Here is a 12,500-nt window from a genome sequence, read left to right as displayed (position 1 = left end):
CTCTACACAGTGGAGTTACACACTGACACTGGGATGGTATCTATCACTCTACACAGTGGAGTTACACACTGACACTGGGATGGTATCTATCACTCTACACAGTGGAGTTACACACTGACACTGGGATGGTATCTATCTCTCTACACACAGGAGTTACACACTGACACTGGGATGGTATCTATCACTCTACACAGTGGAGTTACACACTGACACTGGGATGGTATCTATCACTCTACACAGTGGAGTTACACACTGACACTGGGATGGTATCTATCACTCTACACAGTGGAGTTACACACTGACACTGGGTTGGTATCTATCACTCTACACAGTGGAGTTACACACTGACACTGGGATGGTATCTATCACTCTACACACAGGAGTTACACACTGACACTGGGATGGTATCTATCTCTCTACACAGTGGAGTTACACACTGACACTGGGATGGTATCTATCTCTCTACACAGTGGAGTTACACACTGACACTGGGATGGTATCTATCTCTCTACACACAGGAGTTACACACTGACACTGGGTTGGTATCTATCACTCTACACAGTGGAGTTACACACTGACACTGGGATGGTATCCATCTCTCTACACAGTGGAGTTACACAGTATCTATCTCTCTACACAGTGGAGTTACACACTGACACTGGGATGGTATCTATCTCTCTACACAGAGGAGTTATCCCCATCATCTCCCAGAGAAGTGTGTGCTGCAGGGCCGGGGTGTCCCATAGAGAGAATGGGTAAACTAAACTTCTTCAGATCCAGCTGATTTCCCTGGAGTGGGAATAGGTCTGGAGGCTGCTTTCTGTCAGTCTGTCACCCACACCTTCAAACCACTTCTAAACCACTTGGAAATCCACTGAGACCTTTTACTCTGGGGTTTCAAACCATCTACGATGGATTCAGGTTGGAAACAACACATATTCTGAATTCAAGAGTGCATAACGCAAAAAGTCATTGTAAATGTCTTGCATTTGATCATGTCTGAAAACAGAGCCTCGGTAGCCATATTGAAAGAGACATTCAGATCTGCACCAGGAGGGCTCCACAGAAAAGCTAGTCTGAAGATGTCAGAAAGTTTTCATTTGTATTCACTTACTGCTCTCTAGAGGTCAGTCAATGTAATGACAACATCTCACCTGGACCCACAATGATCTTTAAGTGTTTTAGATTTATCATATTACCCAGATGCATAATTAATTTCATGATACATAATTTCAAAATCCACATTCTTGGTTACTGAAAATAGCATTTTGTGATACAAGAGGGAATAAAACAGTCCAGCAGACTAAAGACATACAGAAACAGACAGACTGAGACAGAGACAGACATACAGAAACAGACTAGAGACACAGACAGACAGAGACACAGACAGACAGACAGACTGAGACAGAGACACACAGACAGAGACACACAGAGAGACACACAGAGAGACACAAAGAGAGAGAGACACAAAGAGAGAGAGACACAAAGAGAGAGAGACACAGAGAGAGAGAGACACAGAGAGAGAGACACACAGAGAGAGAGACACAGAGAGAGACACACAGAGAGACACACAGAGACACAAAGAGAGAGAGACACAAAGAGAGAGAGACACAAAGAGAGAGAGACACAGAGAGAGAGAGACACAGAGAGAGAGACACAGAGAGAGAGACACAGAGAGACACATAGAGAGACACAGAGAGACAGAGACACAGAGAGACACAGAGAGAGAGAGACACAGAGAGACACAGAGAGACACAGAGAGAGAGAGACACACAGAGAGAGAGAGACACAGAGAGACACACAGAGAGACACAGAGAGACACACAGAGAGACACAGAGAGAGAGAGACACAGAGAGACACAGAGAGAGAGAGACACAGAGAGAGATAGACAGAGAGACACAGAGAGAGAGACACACAGAGAGAGAGACACAGAGAGACAGTCCAGCAGACTAAAGACATACAGAAACAGACAGACTGAGACAGAGACAGACATACAGAAACAGACTAGAGACACAGACAGACAGACAGAGACACAGACAGACTGAGACAGAGACACACAGACAGAGACACACAGAGAGACACACAGAGAGACACACAGAGAGACACACAGAGACACAAAGAGAGAGAGACACAAAGAGAGAGAGACACAAAGAGAGAGAGACAAAGAGAGAGAGACACAGAGAGAGAGAGACACAGAGAGAGACACACAGAGAGAGAGACACAGAGAGAGACACACAGAGAGACACACAGAGACACAAAGAGAGAGAGACACAAAGAGAGAGAGACACAAAGAGAGAGAGACACAAAGAGAGAGAGACACAAAGAGAGAGAGACACAAAGAGAGAGAGAGACAGAGAGAGAGACACAGAGAGAGAGACACAGAGAGACACATAGAGAGACACAGAGAGACAGAGACACAGAGAGACACAGAGAGAGAGACACAGAGAGAGAGAGACACAGAGAGACACAGAGAGACACAGAGAGAGAGAGACACACAGAGAGAGAGAGACACACAGAGAGAGAGAGACACAGAGAGACACACAGAGAGACACAGAGAGAGAGAGACAGAGAGACACAGAGAGAGAGAGACACAGAGAGACACAGAGAGAGAGAGACACAGAGAGACACAGAGAGAGAGAGACAGAGAGACACAGAGAGAGAGACACACAGAGAGAGAGACACAGAGAGACAGACAGAGAGACAGACAAAGAGACACACAGAGAGACAGAGACACACAGACAGAAAGACACAGACAGAAAGACAGAGACACAGAGACACAGATACTTGTCATTGTGGAGGATGACTTGGTGTAGCAGGGGCTGATAATGAACCACTGATTGCATGCCATATATTTCACTAATTACAGCCTAGCTGGGCCCATGCCCAGCCTCAGCTCCCCCATGATGACACCACAGCTTTATTAATGAGTTACAGCATGGTGATTAATATGGGTGATATAGCAGAAAAGCCTCAGGATTGACTATTACTGGAGCAGGGTTCCTACTTGACATTAACACGGGAGACCATACTATAGTAGTATAGTGAAAACATCACCTCCAACAAACTACTTTAGACCATACAGGTCAATTCTGAACAGCATCTAGCTAGATAACACTTTGGACAAGGCATGGTGGCTTTCTGGAGACATTTTACATGTTAGTAATTTAGCAGACGCTCTTGTCCAGAGCGACTTACAGTAGTGAGTGCACACCATCTCATAATTTTTTCGAGACACGGACATTGTGGATTTATGGAGATGTGGACACTATTTTAATCAAGAAACTGGATATTTCTTGGTGGAAAAGGGTGTCAAAGGTCAGCCATATTTCTCAGTGGGAAAAGGGAGCCCAAGGTCAGCCATATTTCTTGGTGGAAAAGGGAGTCCAAGAACAGCCATATACAGTGCCTTGCAAAAGTTGTGGAGAAGTACAGATCAGGGTTGGGTTATAAAAAATATCCAAAACTTTCAACATCCCACGGAGCACCATTAAATCCATTATAAAAAAATTGAAAGAATATAGCACCACAACAAACCTGCCAAGAGAGGGCCGTCTACCAAAACTCACGGACCAGGCAAGGAGGGCATTAATCAGAGAGGCAACAAAGACACGAAAGATAACCCTGAAGGAGCTGCAAAGCTCCACAGCGGAGATTGGAGTATCTGTCCATAGGACCACTTTAAGCTGTACTCTCCACAGCGCTGGGCTTTATGGAAGAGTGCCAAGAAAAAAGCCATTGCTTAAAGAAAAAAATTAGCAAACACGTTTGGTGTTGGCCAAAAGGCATGTTGGAGACTCCCCAAACATATGGAAGAAGGTACTCTGGTCAGATGAGACTAAAATTGAGCTTTTTGGCCATCAAGGAAAAAGCTTTGTCTGGCGCAAACCCAACACCTCTCATCACTCCGAGAACACAATCCCCACAGTGAAGCATGGTGGTGGCAGCATCATGCTGTGGGGATGTTTTTCCATCGGCAGGGACTGGGAAACTGGTCAGAATTGAAGGAATGATGGATGGTGCTAAATACAGGGAAATTCTTGAGGGAAACCTGTTACAGTCTTCCAGAGATTTGAGACTGGGACGGAGGTTCATCTTCCAGCAGGACAATGACCCTAAGCATACTGCTAAAGCAACACTCGAGTGGTTTAAGGGGAAACATTTAAATGTCTTGGAATGGCCTAGTCAAAGCCCAGACCTCAATCCAATTGAGAATCTGTGGAATGACTTAAAGATTGCTGTACACCAGCGGAACCCATCCAACTTGAAGGAGCTGGAGCAGTTTTGCCTTGAAGAATGGGCAAAAATCCCAGTGGCTAGATGTGCCAAGCTTATAGAGACATACCCCAAGAGACTTGTACCTGTAATTGCTGCAAAAGGTGGCTCTACAAAGTATTGACTTTGAGGGGGTGAATAGTTATGCACGCTCAAGTTCAGTTTTTTTGTCTTATTTCTTGTTTGTTTCACCCCAAAAATGATTTTGCATCTTCAAAGTGGTATGCATGTTGTGTAAATCGAATGATACAAACCCCCCAAAAATCCATTTTAATTCCAGGCTGTAAGGCAATAAAATAGGAAAAATGCCAAGGGAGGTGAATATTTTCGCAAGCCACTGTATATTTTGGAGTCAAAGGTCAGCCATATTTCGTGGTGGAAAAGGGATTCAAAGGTCAGCCATATTTCTTGGTGGAAATGGAGTCAAAAGGTCAGCCATATTTCTTGAACCATCCTCTCCCTCATCATGTGTTTGATGTATTTCTCCATCCTGGTTGAGATCATGTGACATGACCAGCTAATTGCTGGTGCTGCTGGACTGGACACCGTTGTCCATAAGAGGGACATTGTGACTCTGCCCGCTCCCCTCCCTGTATTATAAAATGTAATTGCGGTTCGCTTCAGCTAAATAGGTGAGAGGGCCCATTTAATAGTTAATTGACAGATGATTAAGACCAAGCAAACGGCCAGTCATCAGGGGGAATGTCACCTTGCTTCCCAGCTTTTTATTGTTTCCTGTCTTTATAAAGGAAGGAAGGAAAGCAGGAAGGAGCTTTGGCTGAACACTGAAGAGATGTATGAATTACAGGTAGTGGGTTCAGCTGACCAACTGTATTTTATGGCTGATAATTGCAGCATACTCCTACCCCAAATTAAACCATATCCACAACCTGTGATAAACATTTAACCTGCATAAACAAATTTAAGTCTCAGTCTCACAACTTCCTGCATCTTAGTTGTGTTGAATGAATGGAAATAGATTATACCATGATCTACAGATATTGCTTATTTAGAACAGACAACTCAAACGATGGGTTAACATCTCCGGTGGGTTATCTTAGTTTTCTATAACAACTCCGGCGGAGTAGTCTTACCGTCCTGGAAGACCCGTTCCACATTGAGGCCGTAGGTGGCGCACGTCTCATAGTAGGTGCAGCGCTTCAGGTCATTGGACAGCTTGCGTGCTCGTGTGTCGTCGATGACCCGGGGATTGGCTGAGCTGATAGCATCTGCAATCACAGAAATAGCCAATCAAGTGGCGCCCTCTAGTGCTTATAGAGAGGGAATGCATGTCTTATTGCAGTAACTACAGACAGCCCTTAGGTGGCAGTGGCACTCCAAGGAAGTGATTTCGGATAGAGGCTGGAGAAAAGATGCCAGAAGGTGTATGGAACTATGGTGCAACATAGTATTCTGTTCATGCACAGTGCATGTGTGCTCGTGTCTCTGCATGCCAGTGTGTGTGTCTCACCTTGCGTTCCCACCAGCACCAGAGGTACCTCAGCAGTGTTGCGGTAGTTAGCCATGCGGCTGTAGTAATGGTAGACTGTCTGGAAACTGATCTCATCCTCCAGACTGAACACAAATATCACCGCATCCACCCACAGGGCAAACTGGAGAGGGAGAGAGAGAGAGAGAGAGAGAGAGAGAGAGAGAGAGAGAGAGAGAGCGAGAGCGAGAGAGAGACAGCGAGAGAGAGACAGCGAGAGAGAGACAGCGAGAGAGAGACAGAGAGAGAGAGAGAGAGAGAGAGGGGAAAGAAAGAGAGAGAGAGAGGGAAAGAAAGAGAGAGGGAAAGAAAGAGAGAGAGAGAAAGAAAGAGAGAGAGAGAGAGAGAGAGAGAGAGGGGGGAAAGAAAGAGAGGGAGAGAGAGAGAGGAGAACGAGAGGGGAAAGAAAGAGAGGGAGAGAGAGAGAAGGATCGTAAGGTTCAAGCTAGAATCCTTAGTTGATACATCCATTTTTGGACTTATAAATTAATGATATATAACCATTGACTCTTGAAGAATATGCCTCGAGCTTAGTCCTACTGTCATACACCATCAGAACCCAAAATATAAGATTGTTTTACTCCAATGTTTGTAAACATACATGTAAAGAAACATTGTATAGCCTCAAAACATGGTTACAATTATACATTTGATATCATGGATGGGCAGTGCGTGCATCCATAACCGTCTATGAATTTGAGAGTTAACATTTCTCCAGCCCCATGCCTTAGCTTTTTAGCAAAACCGGGGCGGGGCTTTGATATTGTTTCAACTAAGGATTCTAGCTTTAAGGTATTCGGGTTAGTAGTTCAAACTGCATTTGTGGTTAGGTTAGGAAGCATCAGTTTCCAGGACCCAGATTAAGACTAGTTATAGATTAAAAAGGACGCTCAATAGAGTATCTCCATTAAAGTGGATTTTTAGTCTAGGGCTAAATCGGCTTAATCTGTGTACAGGAAACCCACCTGTAATCAATCCACAGCAGCATGTTGCAGATGATACTGCCATGTTAATAAAGCTGTATTACCAACCTGAGCCTCTGGAGGGCCCCCTTCATCTCTGATTAGCAGCAGGTTGCTCTGTCCATCCACCACTATCTCCTTCTTAAAACGGCCCCCTGTAGGAACAACACATAGTATGAGAGAGAGGAGAGGAGAAGAGAGGGACTAACGATGGAGACTGATCAAATACTCCATTAATAACCACAGTATAACTAGCCTCACTTAGCTTTTAGTCCAATTTCACATTTCATTTGTTGATATCACGTTAGACCAGCTAGAGTGAAATAATTAAATTAACGGTTGATGATTTCAAAAATGCGTAGTAAAGCTGTTTGATGAGGTAATGGTAGTGAGAAGGAGACATGATCAATGGAAAGACGGGTAGCTATGATTAATGTGGACTCATTGTGGAGAACGCTCAGGTCTGGCTCAGGTCTGGCTCAGGTCTAGCCAGGATGTTAAAGAAGATATTTGGGAGGGTGAGGACACACACACACACAGTGGTGTAAAGTACTTAAGTAAAACATACTTTAAAGTAGTACTTAAGTTGTTTTTGGGGGAATCTATACTTTACAACTTATATTTTTGATCACTTTTACTTTACTACATTCCTAAAGAAAATCATGTACTTTTTACTCCACACGTTTTCCCTGACACCCAAAAGTACTCGTTACATTTTGACTGCTTGGCAGGACAGGAAAATGGTCCAATTCACACACTTATGAAGAGAACATCCCTGGTCATCCCTACTGCCTCTGATCTGGCGGAAATTTAAAACCAAATACTTTTAGACTTTTACTCAAGTAGTATTTTACTGGGTGACTTTCACTTTTACTTGAGTCATTTTCTATTAATGTATCTTTACTTAAAGTATCTTTACTTTTACTCAAGTATGACTATTGGGTACTTTTCCCACCACTGCACACACACACACACACACACACACACACAAGGATATCAGCTGTCCAGGACCAGATGGTAATATTGACTACCCACAGGAGAATGAGAGGAATGCTGCTGTACAGGGAAACCACACACAGAGATGACAGCGCAGTATATGTGTGTGTGTGTGTGTGTGTGTGTGTTGTAACGGTTTTGACTTGAGGCATTTATAGGGGTGCCAGGTAGGTTGTGCCTACCAGAGAAAGCATAGGTTTCTCCTTTTAGTTCGGGAGGGAATGAGTCCCATCTGGTCCGTCAAGTCACACCAATACAAAGGACTTATGTAAAAGTCAAGATGGAAATATACTTTTCATAAACCCCTAAAAACCTTGGAAAGAACTTCAAACAAGTGTATTCTTTTGCTTGGTTGTATTCACAACATAAATGATCACACCCACCCACACACAACAATATAACAAATCAATGCACTTATGTTCATTTAGAAATGTCCTGTACCTCGGGCATAAAAAGAGTCCAGCCCGGTAAATAAGTTCCGTGGCTCAAGTGCCCTTAGTCCCGCAACGCTTGTCCGTAGCATAAACCCAGTATATTCATACCCTCAAAATAACACTTATTTTGTAACACAACTATAAAGCGTATCAAAGACTACCCAAAGAATAATACGTCCTCACAACTACATAAATCACAGTATACATCACCCCCAAACAAAGGAAATACCGTATACAAAAAGTTGTAGTCAGTCGGTCAGTCAGACAATCCGCCAACAGCCCTCCAGCGGAGGAAAGGCCACGAAAACCAACGGAGAGTTGTAGTCCACAGCGCACAGAGTGGATCCAATCCTGGGTAAACTCGCTTTAAGGCCACAAAACACACTGTAAGGCAACCAAACAAACGTCATGGCGAAGCTTCATGAACTGAAGGTAGTACACATCCTCCTTCAGGTCTCAATCACAACTTCCCTTTTGCGCAGCTGATGCTGGCTATTTAATGGGGAATTAAAGGGGAAGCGCCCTATTAGAAGGAGAAGCCTTGAGACGGTTCAGAAATATTCAGGGCCGTCACACACCCCCTCCCCTGGAAAAAGCCGACCATTGCCCGGGAAGGCAGATCTTGGTCGGGGAAACCGAGAAAGGTCTCCTCATCACTTTCCTCTACAAAAATATTCATTACTTTTTGGCGCTCACGCTCCTCAGCTGAGGGGTCACAGGCATTAAGCCGTGAGACTTCTGGGTCTGGGAATCCGAGAAAAGTCTCCTTACTTTCCTCTTCAAAGATCTCCAGGACCTTGCGGCGCTCAATCTCCTCCAATTCCTCAGCCGAGGGGTAACAGGCCTTAAGGCGTGAGACATGGACAACGCGCATATCTTCACCTGTGTCCTCTTTCACCACTCGGTAGTTCAAAGGGCCCACCTGCTCCACAATCCTATATGGTCCTTGCCATTTAGGAGCGAGCTTGGCCGAGAAGAATTGTTCAGCTTTCGAGTAAGGATGAGAGCGAAGCCACACCCGATCACGAAGCTGGAACTGCAGGTCTCGTCTGTTCTTATCATAATTTCTCTTCTGCTTGAGTCGAGCCTGGATCATGTTCCTTGAGACAAGAGCTCTCAAGTCGTGGAGATGGACTACCTGGTCATAGCAAGCAGCGTCTGGAGTAAGCTGCTGGGGCTGTAGCACCATATCCAAGGGTCCTCGGAGGAGACGACTTAGGTTCAGCTCTGCAGGTGTGACTCCAGTGGACTCTTGCACAGCAGAATTCAGGGCAAATCGAAACTCGTGAAGGTGCTTGTCCCAGTGTTTGTGCTGGGTCCCTACATAGGAAGCAACCATGGTCTTCAAGGTTCGATTTACTCTCTCAGTGAGGTTGGTCTGTGGGTGATAGGCTGTGGTCAACTTCTGTCTCAGGTTCCATCTTTGGCAGGTCTCTCCAAAGAGATCAGAGACAAATTGGGAACCTCGATCAGACAGAATGTAATCAGGCACTCCCCAGCGAGTCAGGATCTCTCTCGTAAGGATGTTAGAGACGGTCCTCGCTGTGGCCTGACGCAGGGCAAAGAGCTCAACCCACTTGGAATAGTAATCAACAAAAACAAGCATGTACACATTCTGATTGGAGCTTCTAGGAAATGGACCCATCAAATCCACTCCTAACATTTCCCAAGGTCGGGTAACCACAGTTTGCTGCAACTTGCCAGCAGGTTTTCTACCTTCTGGTTTGTACATTTGACAAACCTGACATTTTCGGATATGTGATTTCACATCCATGCTCAGATGTGGCCAGTACAGTAATGCTTGCAAACGTTTGTAGGTTTTGAACCTGCCCAAATGACCAGCTAATGGGTCTTCATGGAAATGTTGAAGCAGTTGAAGGCGTAGAGTTTCAGGTATGTATATTTGGTAGAGTGTTCTGTGAGGTAGTTGTACAACTCGGTAGACTTTGTCTTCAATGATGGTCAGCTTTGTGGTAGGGTTGACCATCTTTTCTTCATCTTCCAGGATAGTCTGGTACAAAGCCTGTACTTCGGGATCATCCTGTTGGGCTTTCCAAATGACCTCATCAGAGATGGGAAAGTCAGTTTTGGGTGAGTCTCGACTGCTAGACAGGACAGTAGCACATGTAAGATGAGGGCCACCATTACCACAAGCAGGAGCTCTGGATAAGGCATCTGGAACAGTGTTGTATTTTCCTTTCCTGTATTCTACTGCAAAGGTGAACTCTTGCAACCGTAGAGCCCATCTGATGAGCCTGGTGCTTGGTTTGTTGGTCTTGAACACCCACACAAGGGAGGAATGGTCAGTGACCACAGTGAAGTGTCTTCCCTCCAGGTAGTACCTCCACTTTTCCAAAGCCCAGACAACTGCAAGGCACTCTTGCTCGGTTGTGGAGTAGTTCCGTTCTGCTCCATTCAATGTCCGACTGGCGAACGCTAGCACTTCTTCAGTACCAAGTCCAGTCTGTTGGACTAGGACAGCACCAAGTCCAACATCACTTGCATCAGTGTAAACAACAAAAGGGAAATCAAAGTTGGGATGACCCAAAATGGGAGGGGTGACGAGGTGTCGTTTCAGGGTTTCAAAGGAGTTCTGGCACTCTGCCGTCCATCGGAATTTCGCTCCTTTTCGCTTCAACCCGTTGAGGGGTTCGGCCACCTGGGAGAAGTTCCACACAAACCGATGGTACCATCCAGCCATCCCAAGGAACCGTTGAAGGGCCTTGAGTGTGGTTGGCACAGGGAAGTCTTGTACAGCCTTGGTCTTTTCAGGATCCACATGAATACCATCACAAGACACAATATGGCCAAGGAACTTCAGGGAGGTTTGGCAGAAGTTGCTCTTCTTCATGTTCACTGTCAGACCAGCTTCTCTTAGCTTGTCCAACACTGCTTGAAGGTCTTGAAAGTGTTGCTCTCTGTTCTGGGAGTAGATAATTATATCGTCCAGGTAGACGAAACATATCTTCCCTTTGAGCTCACCTAACGCAATCTCCATGAGTCTTTGGAAAGTGGCAGGTGCATTCTTTAATCCAAAAGGCATCACCTTAAAGGAAAACAAGCCCTCAGCACAGACAAAAGCAGTCTTGTCCTTGCTTTCCTGGTCCATCTCAACCTGCCAATAGCCACTATTGAGGTCAAGGGTAGTGAACACAACAGCGCCAGACAATGACTCCAGGATCTCGTGGATGGTGGGAAGAGGATAGGCATCCGTCTGGGAAACATTGTTGGTCTTCCTATAGTCCACACAAAATCTAAGACCACCGGTCTTTTTTGGAATGAGGACAACAGGAGCAGCCCAGGGAGAGGAGGAACGTTCTATTATATCTTGTGTCAACATATCATTAATGAGTCCCTTTTGGATGATTAGCTTCGCTGGGGACAAACGATATGGCTTTTGCTTGATCGGCATTTCCTGTGTAAGGAATATTTTGTGCTTCAGGAGTCCGGTGCGTCCTAACTTTACAGTACACACATCAGCATTATTCTGCAGCTGTTCCAACAGCCTTAACTCCTCTGGCTGTTCCAGCTGAGCTCTTCTTACAGCCTGTAAAAGGAGATCCTCAGAAGGATTATCCAGGGTTAGTGGTACCGTAGCAACGGCAGAGAAGACTGCCACATTTAGACCCCAATCATGTAACTTTGTAACTTCTGATTGGAAGAAATGCTTCTTGCTCGGATTGTTTGGAAACCAGTAGCAATTGTGTGCGATATCAATCTGGACACCACTGAAGTACATGAAATCAATTCCCAACACGACAGGAAAAGCAAGGTTCTTGTTTTGTAGGATAACCGAAGGAATCATATAGGAGCGGTTACACAGGCGGAACTCCACCTCACTCCATCCAAGTGGTCGTTTAGCCGCCCCGTCAGCCAGATACAGTGGACCTTCTGTCCACGGCTTCAAGTTGTATTTTGGACCTTCAACCTCCTTCCACAGTTTCTCATTGAGCAGTGTGTAGGATGCCCCGGTGTCCAGGATGGCTCTTCCTGTCCATGGGCCTATGGACAGGGGTAACACCAGCTGGTGTGGTATTAACTGAAAGGAAGGGGATGTCGGCGGGGGGGCGTAGGCAGTGACTCTTGAGGTTTCAGCTCTGGTCAAAGCACCCAGAGTAGGATGGTCGTTCCTGCGAAGTGTGTTAGGGGTGTTGGCCTGTTGTAATTTGTGGTTTCTGGAAGGGTTTACTTGATACGGTCTTGGACATGTAGCTGAAGAATGTCCCTTTTGGCTACATCTCCAACAGAACATGGGAGGGGTCTTGGCTGGAGACTCTGGCTGTGGTTGATGATCTGTCTTGGGTAACTGTCTGGGTGTCTGTTTCTTTCTCTGTTCATATTGCTGTT

At 45.4% G+C, this 12,500-nt stretch overlaps 1 long non-coding RNA gene across 1 annotated transcript; it reads right to left on the bottom strand.

Moving 5' to 3' along the window:
- Positions 1-5,383: 5,383 nt before the first annotated feature.
- On the bottom strand, positions 5,384-6,880 carry LOC311125100. Its single transcript, XR_014612836.1, has 3 exons — positions 6,793-6,880; positions 5,744-5,885; positions 5,384-5,501 (listed from the first exon to the last, which is right to left on the bottom strand). It is a non-coding gene; the product is annotated as an uncharacterized lncRNA (long non-coding RNA).
- Positions 6,881-12,500: the final 5,620 nt, after the last annotated feature.

Source organism: Coregonus lavaretus (genome assembly GCF_964263955.1).
Source record: "Coregonus lavaretus genome assembly, contig: HAP1_SCAFFOLD_8303, whole genome shotgun sequence".
NCBI lineage: Eukaryota > Metazoa > Chordata > Actinopteri > Salmoniformes > Salmonidae > Coregonus > Coregonus lavaretus.
This window is presented reverse-complemented; position numbering and strand designations above follow the sequence as displayed.